This window comes from Oncorhynchus mykiss, chromosome 9 (assembly GCF_013265735.2).
Source record: "Oncorhynchus mykiss isolate Arlee chromosome 9, USDA_OmykA_1.1, whole genome shotgun sequence".
Taxonomy (NCBI): Eukaryota; Metazoa; Chordata; class Actinopteri; order Salmoniformes; family Salmonidae; genus Oncorhynchus; species Oncorhynchus mykiss.
Genome location: NC_048573.1, coordinates 24698274 through 24709259, shown reverse-complemented (window position 1 = coordinate 24709259; position 10986 = coordinate 24698274). Strand labels below are relative to the sequence as shown.

At 41.5% G+C, this 10986-nt stretch overlaps 1 protein-coding gene across 4 annotated transcripts in view; it reads left to right on the top strand.

Moving 5' to 3' along the window:
• The first annotated feature begins 3530 nt into the window (after positions 1–3530).
• Positions 3531–10986, top strand: part of LOC110531786 (DENN domain-containing protein 4C) — a 75033-nt gene continuing 67577 nt past the window's right edge. For all 4 annotated transcript variants that reach the window (XM_021615210.2, XM_036987641.1, XM_021615208.2 and 1 more), the window contains exon 1: positions 3531–3816. The gene's annotated coding sequence lies outside the window, so the exon portion shown is untranslated. The remainder of the gene's footprint in view (positions 3817–10986) is intronic.

Genomic DNA, 10986 nt, shown 5'->3' with positions numbered 1-10986 from the left:
TTATTAAAGTTTTTGAACTAGTGCAGTACGTGTTTTTCACAAAATTGCAACCACGTATGAAAAAATTAATGGATCATTTGACGTATTGTATTATTTATACCAGCATTTTTTATTTTTATTTTACAAACATACTGGTATGTTGAAGGCTGTTGTGTAGGCGATCTTTAAAGAAATACACTGAATAAAATACATATGCTATTGGAACTATTCTGAGTCTGCAAAACTTAAATGTGCCTCTTGTGCTGGGCAACGTGTTAAAGTTCGTGACTCCTTACTCCACCCACTCCATTCACTGCAGTCAGTGATGTAAAGTACTTAAATAAAAAATACTTTAAAGTACTACTTATGTATTTTGGGGGGTATCTGTACTTTACTATTTATATTTTTTGACAACTTTTACTTTCACGTCACTACATACTTAAAGAAAATAATGCACCTTTTACTCCATACATTTTGAGAGAATGTTGTTGAGATCATTGTTGAGATCAAGATATTTGCAGGTAGCATTTCCTTCATGAAAGATTCTATTATATCTCACACATCACTGTTTTGAAGCCAGTGTTGAAGCAATGGTTGTGTAGTCTCCCCTGTTTTCACTGCATCCAACTGTGAAATGACTTGCATACCGCCCCAACAGATCCACAGATGATGTGATCGCTATTGTACTCCACACTGCCCTTTCCCACCTGGACAAAATGAACACCTATGTGAGAATGCTATTCATTGACTACAGCTCAGCGTTCAACGCCCTAGTGGCCTCAAAGCTCCTCGCTATGCTAAGGACCCTGGGACTAAACACCTCCCTCTGCAATGGGCCGCCCCCAGGTGGTAAGGGTAGGTAACAACACATCCGCCATACTGATCCTCTCGGGGGCCCCTCAGGGGTGTGTGCTCAGTCCCCTCCTGTAGTCCCTGTTCACTCACGAATGCATGGCCAGGCACGACTCCAACACCAACATTAAGTTTGCAGATGACACAACAGTGGTAGGCCTGTTCACCGACAATGATGGGAGGAGGTCAGAGACCTGGCTGTGTGGTGCCAGGGTTCTAACTTCTCCCTCAACGTGATCAAGACAAAGGAGATGATTGTGGACAACAGGAAAAGGAGGACCGAGCACGCCCCCATTCTCGTTGACAGGTCTGTAGTGGAGTAGGTTGAGAGCTTCAAGTTCCTTGGTATCCACATCACCAACAAACTATCATGGTCTAAACACACCAAGACAGTCGTGAAGAGGGCACGACAAAGCCTATTCCACCTCAGGGGACTGAAAAGACTTAGCATGGGTCCTCAGATCCTCAAAAAGTTATACAGCTGCACCCTCGAGAGCATACTGACTGGTTGCATCACTGCCTGGTATGGCAACTGCTCGGGCTCCGACCACAAGGCGCTACAGAGGGTAGTGTGTACAGCCCAGTACATTACTGGGGCCAAGCTTCCTGCCATCCTGGACTTCTATACCAGGCGGTGTCAGAGGAAAGCCCTAAAAATTGTCAAAGACTCCAGCCACCCTAGTCATAGACTGTTCTCTCTGCTACCGCATGGCAATCGGTCTAGGTCCAAAGTCTTCTTAACAGCTTCTACCCCAAGCCATAAGACTCCTGAACAGCTAACCAAATGGCTACCCAGACAATTTGCATTGCCCCTCCCACCCGCTTTACACTGCTGCTACTCTCTGTTTATTATCAATGCATAGTCACTTTAATTCTACCTACATGTACATATTACCTAAATTACCTTGACTAACTTGTGCCCCCGCACATTGACTCTGTACCGGTACCCCCTGTATATAGCCTCCCTACTGTTATTTTACTGCTGCTCTTTAATTGTTTAATTTTTTAATAAAAATAAAATAAAAATCTTAGCTATTTTTTACTTAACACTTATTATTCTTAAAACTGCATTGTTGGTTATCCCCGAATGACAGATTACTGAGATCAATCTGTAGGTCAACCTCTCATTGCCAACTGCTGGAAGATCAATAAAATAAGATGGGGATACAGGGTTTCGAATTACAGTGGTGACTTTTGACCTTACACAAGAAACATAAAGTACAAGAATATCTGGAGTGCGAGTCCAAATTTGTTTGTCTACTGAGTATTACTGCGCATTTACTGAATGTGTGTGGTACTTCTCCCTTTGTAATAATTTGCTTGAAAAGGATGTCAAGCCTGCCTTTAATGTTTGGAAGTCAAATGCTAAACATTTACGTTTCTAATAAGACAAAGGCCAAGTAATAATCTTCTCACAAATTACAATTTGGAGAGATGGGCTATGATCCATGAATCAGTCCAAAACCTGTTTCCAAGAGGCAAACCTTTGGATTGATTGCGACCAACGTGGGTTTAAGACAATTGTTGGAAGGCTGTGCATAATTGGGATGATATAAACCTATAGCAACATAATTTTACTAGGATACTACCTCAAAGATATTTTATTTGTCAGGCCAAGCGATTGATCTGATGCAACTTTTGGCACATGTCGATGCTGGCCTTGGGCTGATTTAAATGTGGAAAGGTGGATCTATTACCATCACCATTATGTTAATCTTGGTCGTTAACGGGTAAGCCAGTCCATCATTGTTTACATTGTGTCTTTGTTTACATTTGATTTCACACTGGAAGCAAACAAGGCAAGGCAAAAAAAAGGTGTTCAGGTGCTTGTGTTACAATTGATTTTCAACACAACAACAGTACATTAAGTTATTGTTTTGGAATTCATTTAACATGCAGAACTAAATGCACATGTCTAGAACACAGTGCCCATTCAAAGCTAACCATATTCGGTTAGTAGAGATCCTACTGAGTATTTCACACCCCACTTTAGCTGAGACAGGTAGAAAAGTTATCTCTCTGCAAGCCAGTATATATCCCATGTACAATCTATTACAGTGTCTTGCATTGGGGGCTATGGACGGGGTGGAGAACGAAGTGCTGCTGGATATGTACGACACAGTCCCCCTCCAAAACGAATCATATTTGGTTAGTAGAGACCTCACTAAGTATTTCCCACTCCACTTTAACTGAGACAGGTAGAAACTTTTTCTCTCTACAAGCCAATATGTATCTCATGTACAGTTTATTACAGTGAATTGCATTGGAAGCTATAGAGGGGGCGGAGTGAAAAGCCATTAGCAGGCCATGGGACATAGTCCACCTCCAAAACTAACCATATTTGATTAGTGGAGACCCTACTGAGTATTTTCCACCCCACTTGAGCTGAGACAGGTAGAAAAGTTCTCTCTACAGCCCAGTAGTCTCAACATACCAGTGTCAACATTGCATTTCTTCATTATTGCTCTTTATGTTTTTAAAACACTATGTTTTTATTTGTTTTCATTAATTACTTATTGCATTTTCTTATTGGCACAATGAAAGTGGCCACCGACTAAAATGCATTATCATTTGTATGAGTTATCCACATTGCAAAGTTTTGAAATGCAGGCTTTTATTTTGAAGGTTTCAACATTCCCATACGAATACGAAGTCATCGTGTGTGCTGCTGGCAGAATACTGGTTTGAGCGCCAGTCATTATTCTCTGGGCGGTTCCATTCTGTCTCAAGCAGCCGTCTAAACAAACCAAGACTAGCTCACCAAAGTAGCTGACAAAACACGAACATGGCGCATGCTTGCACCGACAGCTACCGATAAAACAGTGTCGCGAACAAGTGGGAAACAAAGTTTTCAGATATTGCACCCACTTTGTGCCTTCAGTGGTGGATTTGGTCATGTAAAACACGAACGGAATAGCTCTAGCGGGTGAAAGCTGCAAGTTGACTACATGACAACATTGTCTCTTATAGTGTTGTAAAGAGCTGGTAAGTATAGCAGCCTGCCTCTTTTGGTTGGGGGAACAAATCACGTTTTGGGGGGGTTGGTTTAGGCGCTTTAAGTTTATCAATACAAGAGGATGAAATGTTACTTTGTCATGACGCAGTTTAACGATATGATATATTTTTTTAGACATTTCAAATGTTAAGTACTTTGCGTGAATATATTGCAAGAGCGGTGGTGGCATAGTAGTTTTTACTGCGCAACAGTAAGACGGGCAACGTAATTGTATTTCCCTGCGCAAACTTAACACATTTTGAGTCTCTTATTGAGAGTGGAATGTTTTGTTTTCAGACGCTGTCATGAGTGATCGGAAGTTGAAGTACTTTTAAGTCGTAGTCAAAGATGCAACAGTTGGAACAAATTCTTCCCCCGAACCCTGTAGTCGAGACCCTCATATACGGTGACGGATCGGTTCTCTTGTACTCTTATCAAACGTTGCAGGTGCTTGGGTGTCAACACTCTCGAAAGACTATTTATTGTCAGGCAAAACAAGCGTTTTTCTTTTGAAATATCTATTGAAATACATATTGCTTTTTCAACATAATTCTTTCTCTCAAAGATCATGTCTAACAATCAGACTGACTTGTAACCAACCTAGGGTATTTCCTTATTTTCTGCTAACAATGCTATATTCTCCACTGAAAATCTGACTGCCAAAATAATATGTATTTTTTTATGCCGTAATGGAACTAAAAACAAACATGCAGAGCGTTTGTAGTAGCCTAGTAATTCCAGAACAATCCTCTACTACATTAGTCAACGTGTGGGCCTCAGTTTAAGCAACAAGCCTTAGTGTGTTTACTAGACCTATATCCCCAATGACCTTTGTGACTGACTGTGCAATGTCTGCATCGTGTGACCCTGACTCCTTGCAGAGGACATGTGTTGTTGCCACAGTCATAAACCCGCCTATTTCTAGATTATCTCTAATTGAAGATTTTAAACCTAACCTTAGGTTAACCTTAACCACACTGCTAACCTTGTGCCTAATTGAATGTCTGTCTGAAGCTCTGTATAGGTTCCTCTCCATGTGCACTGTCTGTCACTGAGTGCAAGTCAAAGTGCTCACATATCTGTGGCTCAGCACTTGACTGATTGCCAGCAAGCAACTGAGGCGCTGCACTGACAATATGAATCAGTGTCATTCCTTACTTCCCACCTCCATGCGTCCTTCCAAGTGTGTGTTTGCCATGGCATCTCTGTGCCAGTCTGTGTCATCGGTCCCAGCAGGGCAAAAAGGATGGTATTTCACCACGGGTACTGTAGCCACATTTAGGTTTCCATTAGGGTAGCAAATATCAATGCAGTTTGTGACACAGTATTCCCTCACTCTTGTGAGGGAGGAACATGATCTGACTTGTCTCAGAGCATGGGAAACAACGCACTATGCAACAATACTTCAATCTATTTAGATTTGTAGCTTGCACATCTTTTCAGCCCAACCCCTGGAATGCACTGAAATGCTGCTTTCTCACAACAGACATGTACTAACTACATGTCGGTTGTGAGAAGTTGTGAGGGTGTTGGAGTACATTTTTCCCCATTTCAGTGTTCTAAACTGGGTCATGTGCCCCAGGTGGGTGTTTGTCTTTGGCTGCTTTTACACAAGCAGTCCAATTCAGATTGGGCTCAACGATTACCGGGCACCACTACTAGGCATTGTGGGTAGAGGAAAAGTAATAGTTCATTGGTACTGCAGCTACTTAGGTAGGACTTCTCATGTGAAAGAGAAATATGACACCATTTATATGCGTCACACAGTTTAGGTCCATAGTGTGAACAGGGGCAGAGTGCATTTTGCCATCTCATATGTGGGTAGTGGAAATAGAGATCGTGGCTCGTTATGTGTGAAGCAGATGAGAAGTACAGTATGAATGACTTCAGTCTTATAATTGACTTATAGCAAGAGTTCATATGAGGGTATTTTGTTTTTAAAACAGGACGTGTGCACCTCACACACAGTCAGGAAGTAGTTTTATAAATGGAGATAGTTCTCCAACTTTGCTAAAGCATGATAGAAAGAATCAGGGGACTTGTTCATTTCCTTTATGACTCGCATGTCTCTGTATTGTAGTCTTTGTCCTCAACTTTCAATGGATCTGGGACCATTTTGTCTATCGCTGTAGTTAGCGAGTGCAGTGAATTTTTCCACCTCCATGTGGAAAGAATGCTTTTTGCCTGGCTGCCCGTCACACTCGAGGGAGGAGGCAGTGAGTCTTGTGACATTTCAGCTGAGCTTTTCTTCACCCCTCAGCTACCTCTGTCTGATTCCAAGGACCTGTACTTTATCTGTCAAGGACCACCACAAGCATTGTAATGGCACCAGAGCTATTATATAATAAATATTGCAATCAAGCTTTTTCCAAGACTATTTTGGCTGTTCTCTCTTCCCTCTCCTTTTCTATCTCATTTTCTCAGTCTCACACTCTCTCCTGCTGATAGTCGTCATAAGTCAGACAGATGGCCAAGATGTTGTTTTTTTCTCTCGCTCGCTCGTCTATCTGCTGATAGTCATATGTCAGGCAGATGGTCAATAGGACGAGCCTTGTATTTATTCTGTAGCTCCTACAGCCAATACACAGCCTTCACAGGCAGCAGATGACGTCACACCACAGCGCAAATCCTTTATCAGACTTGTATGTAAAGCATGTCTGCTGTTGGATATGTTGGTGGAATGTGTTTGGCATTACGTGAAAGTTAAACAAAAACGTGGCAGTGCTCTATTTCACAGTGCTAGACTTTCAGTTGTAAACAAAGCTGTCTTAGAATGTCACACAGAGCAAGAATCCTACTTTTGGGTGCGGTTGTGAGGCCGGTTGGACGTACTGCCAAATTCTCTAAAAATGACAGACGCGGCTTATGGTAGAGAAATTAACATTGAATTCTCTGGCAACGGCTCTGGTGGACATTTTTTGCAGTCAGCATGCCTATTGCGCGTTCCCTCAACATTTGAGACATCGTGGCATTGTGTTGTGACACCTTGTTTTGTCACATGTGTAATGATCATGCTGTTTAATCAGTTTCTTGATATGCCACACCTGTCAGGTGGATGGATCATCTTGGCAAAGGAGTACTGCTCACCAACAGGGATGTAAACCAAATTTGTACGGAACATTTGAGAGAAATACGCTTTTTGTCTGAATGGAACATTTCTGAGATCTTTTATTTCAGCTCATGAAACACGGGGACAACAATTTACATGTTGCGTTTATATTTTTGTTTAGTATAATTTGGTCTCCTGAGAAATTAAGCTAATTTGATTTCACGCAAATTGACCATTTTAATATATAGGATTCATATAATATTCTAGTCGATCGCCAAACAGATCTGTTAACCCAACGATAAAGTCTTGTTTCTATTTTAGTTTTATTTCTCTAGTGCTGTTGACGGAAGGTGCACCCGACTCAGCTGCCCTGAAGTTTTCCGATTTTGAACCATTTCATGTGTCTGAAGGTGCATACTCTGCCTTCCCGTCAGTCCCGGAGAGCAAATCAAGTGCACTATAGGCCTACCGCTGGTCAATCGCATGGCTCAACAACCAGCACTGCAGCTGTAATGAATGAGTAGGACAGTGTATCGATAGGTTTGTGTTGGTTGTTGTTATTAGCGGCGTGGGTCTTTTTTAATGTCGAGGAATATGTCACTTTCTCTGTGTTTATAGGAGTAACAACATGATTTTGTGCGTGAGGCAGAAATAATGTGGTGCAACTCGAGTTTCGCCATCTCTGGAACACAGTGCCCCTTTTTGGTCAGTGTCAGCGGAGGAAATGGAGAGCGGAGGGGCGATGAGAGGTGGGCCCTCAGTCTGCTGCTCTCTCCTTCCACTGAGACCGACCATCGGATGCAGGCACCATCAGCCCATTAAAATTTAAAGCAAATTATTCACTAACCTGGATTCACTTGGTCAGTCTAGTCAAATGGCCAATTTGGGTGCAATTAATTAGCTTAATTTCTGAGATCAAATTAGATTTCAACAAAATATTTCAGAACAATCTGTGATGGTGGTTGTCATGGCTTGATGAAATAATATGGAATGACTCAGCCATTTGTCATTCAAATGACCCTCCTATTTAGTCAGTGGACCAACCCCATGTCAGTGTCACTCAGACCCTGTTCACAAAGTCCTTTTGACTCCAACTGGCAGTCTGCATATCTTCTCCCTCTATAGCTGGTAGTGAAGGGAGAACTACACTTGGAAAGCCACAAATAGGCATTGAGACATTGTGCTCTTGCATACTAATTTGTGCACTGTGTTGTAGCCTATTGGATTGAACTTGTTCTGTGTTTTTGTGCTCTTATGCCTGCCTGAGATGCAACATGAAATTGCTTTGGCCTTGGAAAAACTCATCACTTTTGACACACCTTTTCATCGAATTGGTGCGTGGGAGGTTTACGACTTGTGGTGCATAGAATTGATTTTTCTGCCGCCTTCTCTCTCGACTGTTGCATATGCTCTGTCTGTTGAAACAGACGATGCTCTGGTGTGAAATCTGACAATTTGCTAGGACCTGGGACCTTTCCTGTTTCTTGAATGAATATTTAGCAATTTGACATTATCATACACAGAAATCAACAACGTCTGTTGTAGGCCTATGTTGCACTGTATGTTCGTGAATTGCGGTATTACAGCAGAAGACTGTCTTTTATCATCATTGTTCATGTCAGTGGTAGGTTACAGGCCATCTTTTTAGACTGAATGACCTATTTCGCTGCGACTCTTTTGCTTTGTCTCACACGTCAGAAATATTGACTATTGACCCATCCGACGGATATGAAAAGGTGTCTGTTCGTCAGTCATTGCGGGGAAAGTCCTGTCCATATTTCCCCTCTCTCTGTCAAGAACTAGAAAGATGTCAACCGCTCGTAATTCAGTGAAGACTATGCTTATTTTCCAGGTTGGCTAGGTTAATGCATTAGCCTAGCCAGCCTGAGCTGTGTAATATATTAGTCTTGATGCACTTGGTTACCCAGAGCAGGGGAAAAATCAGGAGTTCAATCAGACTTCTGTCAACAGGTTGCCTGCACTTAAGAACAGGTGGTCCAGGACTACGTTTAATCGCTCTTTGGCCCAGTCGTGGATTTTCTCTCGTCCTGTTTGCCCATTCTGCTGGATGGCCGCATCGTTTCTTCCATCTGCGTAGACAGGTTTGTTTTCCATTTTTGCTGCAAATTGCAGATGAGGAGGCCTTGTGCCTTCTGGCAAAGTGTTATAATAAGCTAATATGTATTTTCCCCTTTAACTGTGCACATCGGTGACATTTTGCGGATTGCTGCCTAATGTGTCTGGGAAAGGATTTGCAGTTCAGGGGTGGGATCTGTGTTTTTGTAATCATGACGTTCTTCTCAGTTCTGATTGACAAGTAATAATGTCGTAAACAAAATACATTGCTGATTGCCTCATTGGCTGGAATGAGTAGGCTCAGGGATAGGCCTCAGTGTTGTTGGCCTAGCTCTCACTGAGTGGGGAATGTCTTGTGCATACTGAAATCTCTCAATGCATGTCCCCCCTCCCCCCCTGTTATTTTCTTTACTCTTAACCCAAAACTGATGTAGTGAGATGTCCTCTTCAGCATAGGAAAAGTTGAAACATCTTCTCATAATACATTGTTTTGATTCATTAACAACACATTGCTTTGGTAATTACAAACCGCAGTTGGAATCACTCACACACATCCCTGCCTCTGCTCTGCTGGAATAATTGAGCCCTGTCTGAACAGACTCGAGGTTGTCTGCTGTCAATGGCCACACACGCATGCACAGACTTACACACACACACACCAGGGTTTCCGTTAGCCAGTAATAGCCGGCTCCCCCCCCCAAAAAAATATAAAAAGCCAATCAATAAAATTGCCGCTGGCCAATTGACCGGGAGAAAGAATCCCATTGCAAAATTATGCTTTTTAGCCTGTTCATTGGTGGAAATACCAGTCGATGGAGATACATTTGACCATGCTTCTATGTTAATTTGTGGAATTAAATTGGCGAGTGTGTATTAGTCATTATGTTCAACCCATTTGCATAGCATACATATACAGAGCTTATGAGTGGGAAAATTGGTCAGACAGTGCGAAGCTGCTCATTTGTTGGTTCTGGTGTGAAACGTGTTTTTATAAGCCCAATCATTGCATAACAATTTTAAAATGCGATCGCATGTTAAAACATTTTTGATGGCCACAATTTAAAAAGCTAATATTTGTATTAATTAAAGTGCGCTTCCCATTCGCCATTCAAGTGCAAAAAGACAACGGTAGGCAGGCTTCAGCACATCACACACCACTTTGCAATGAGCTGGAGGCATTTATGCATTTTGAAAACTTACACTTAATTGTTTGAAACCAAAACATTTTACTTCATTATGAGACGTGTCTTACCTTGCTTCAAAGTAAAATCTGACCATAGAAATGTTAAGGCAATTATTTTAGACTTCCATATACTTATTAAACCAGTAGCCTATTTCTCTCATGCTCTAATGGTTTTCAAATAAACATTCTTTCATTGTCCAGCAGCGAAATGCATCATTCTAGTCATGTTAGCAACCCATGCTAGTTGTATCTTTAGATCTCCCCTATTTATACATTTCTAACGGATATTTTCATCTCTGTCACATGAAACCGTTCGCGTTTGACTACTGTGGTTGCATTATGGAATGAATGTTTGCTTACTTAAAATGTGAAGAAATAATAGTTTATAAACATTTTTAAGCAAAACGTTCTGATCTCTTGCATCAGCCTCATTATTAAAAAAAAAAAAAAAATGTTATGAAGCCTAGTGGTTGTAAGAATTTGGGATCTATATTCCCACAACTGTCCCAGAGTTTGGAATAGGCTATTTCTTTCTTGCACAGAACATGCTGACCAATAGAATGTCAACTTTTCTACTATGAGGGATATTCGTTTGACATAAGCTAGTGATTTTGCCGTTCGTTACTCGTCTGGCTGGCTGAGGAAAAGGAAATGTGGCAGTAATTCCAACGAGGGTGCCGATAGACATCTGGCTCCCAAGCAACTTTGCCCTATTTTTAAAAAATTAATAAAAAAAAGTTATTTCCCACATTTATTTGCTCAGATCATTTTTAGTATTATTGCATACAGCCGGAAAAACCTTTTAGATATCAGAGCAGCGGTACCTAACCAGCATTTCGACCAGAAAAACAA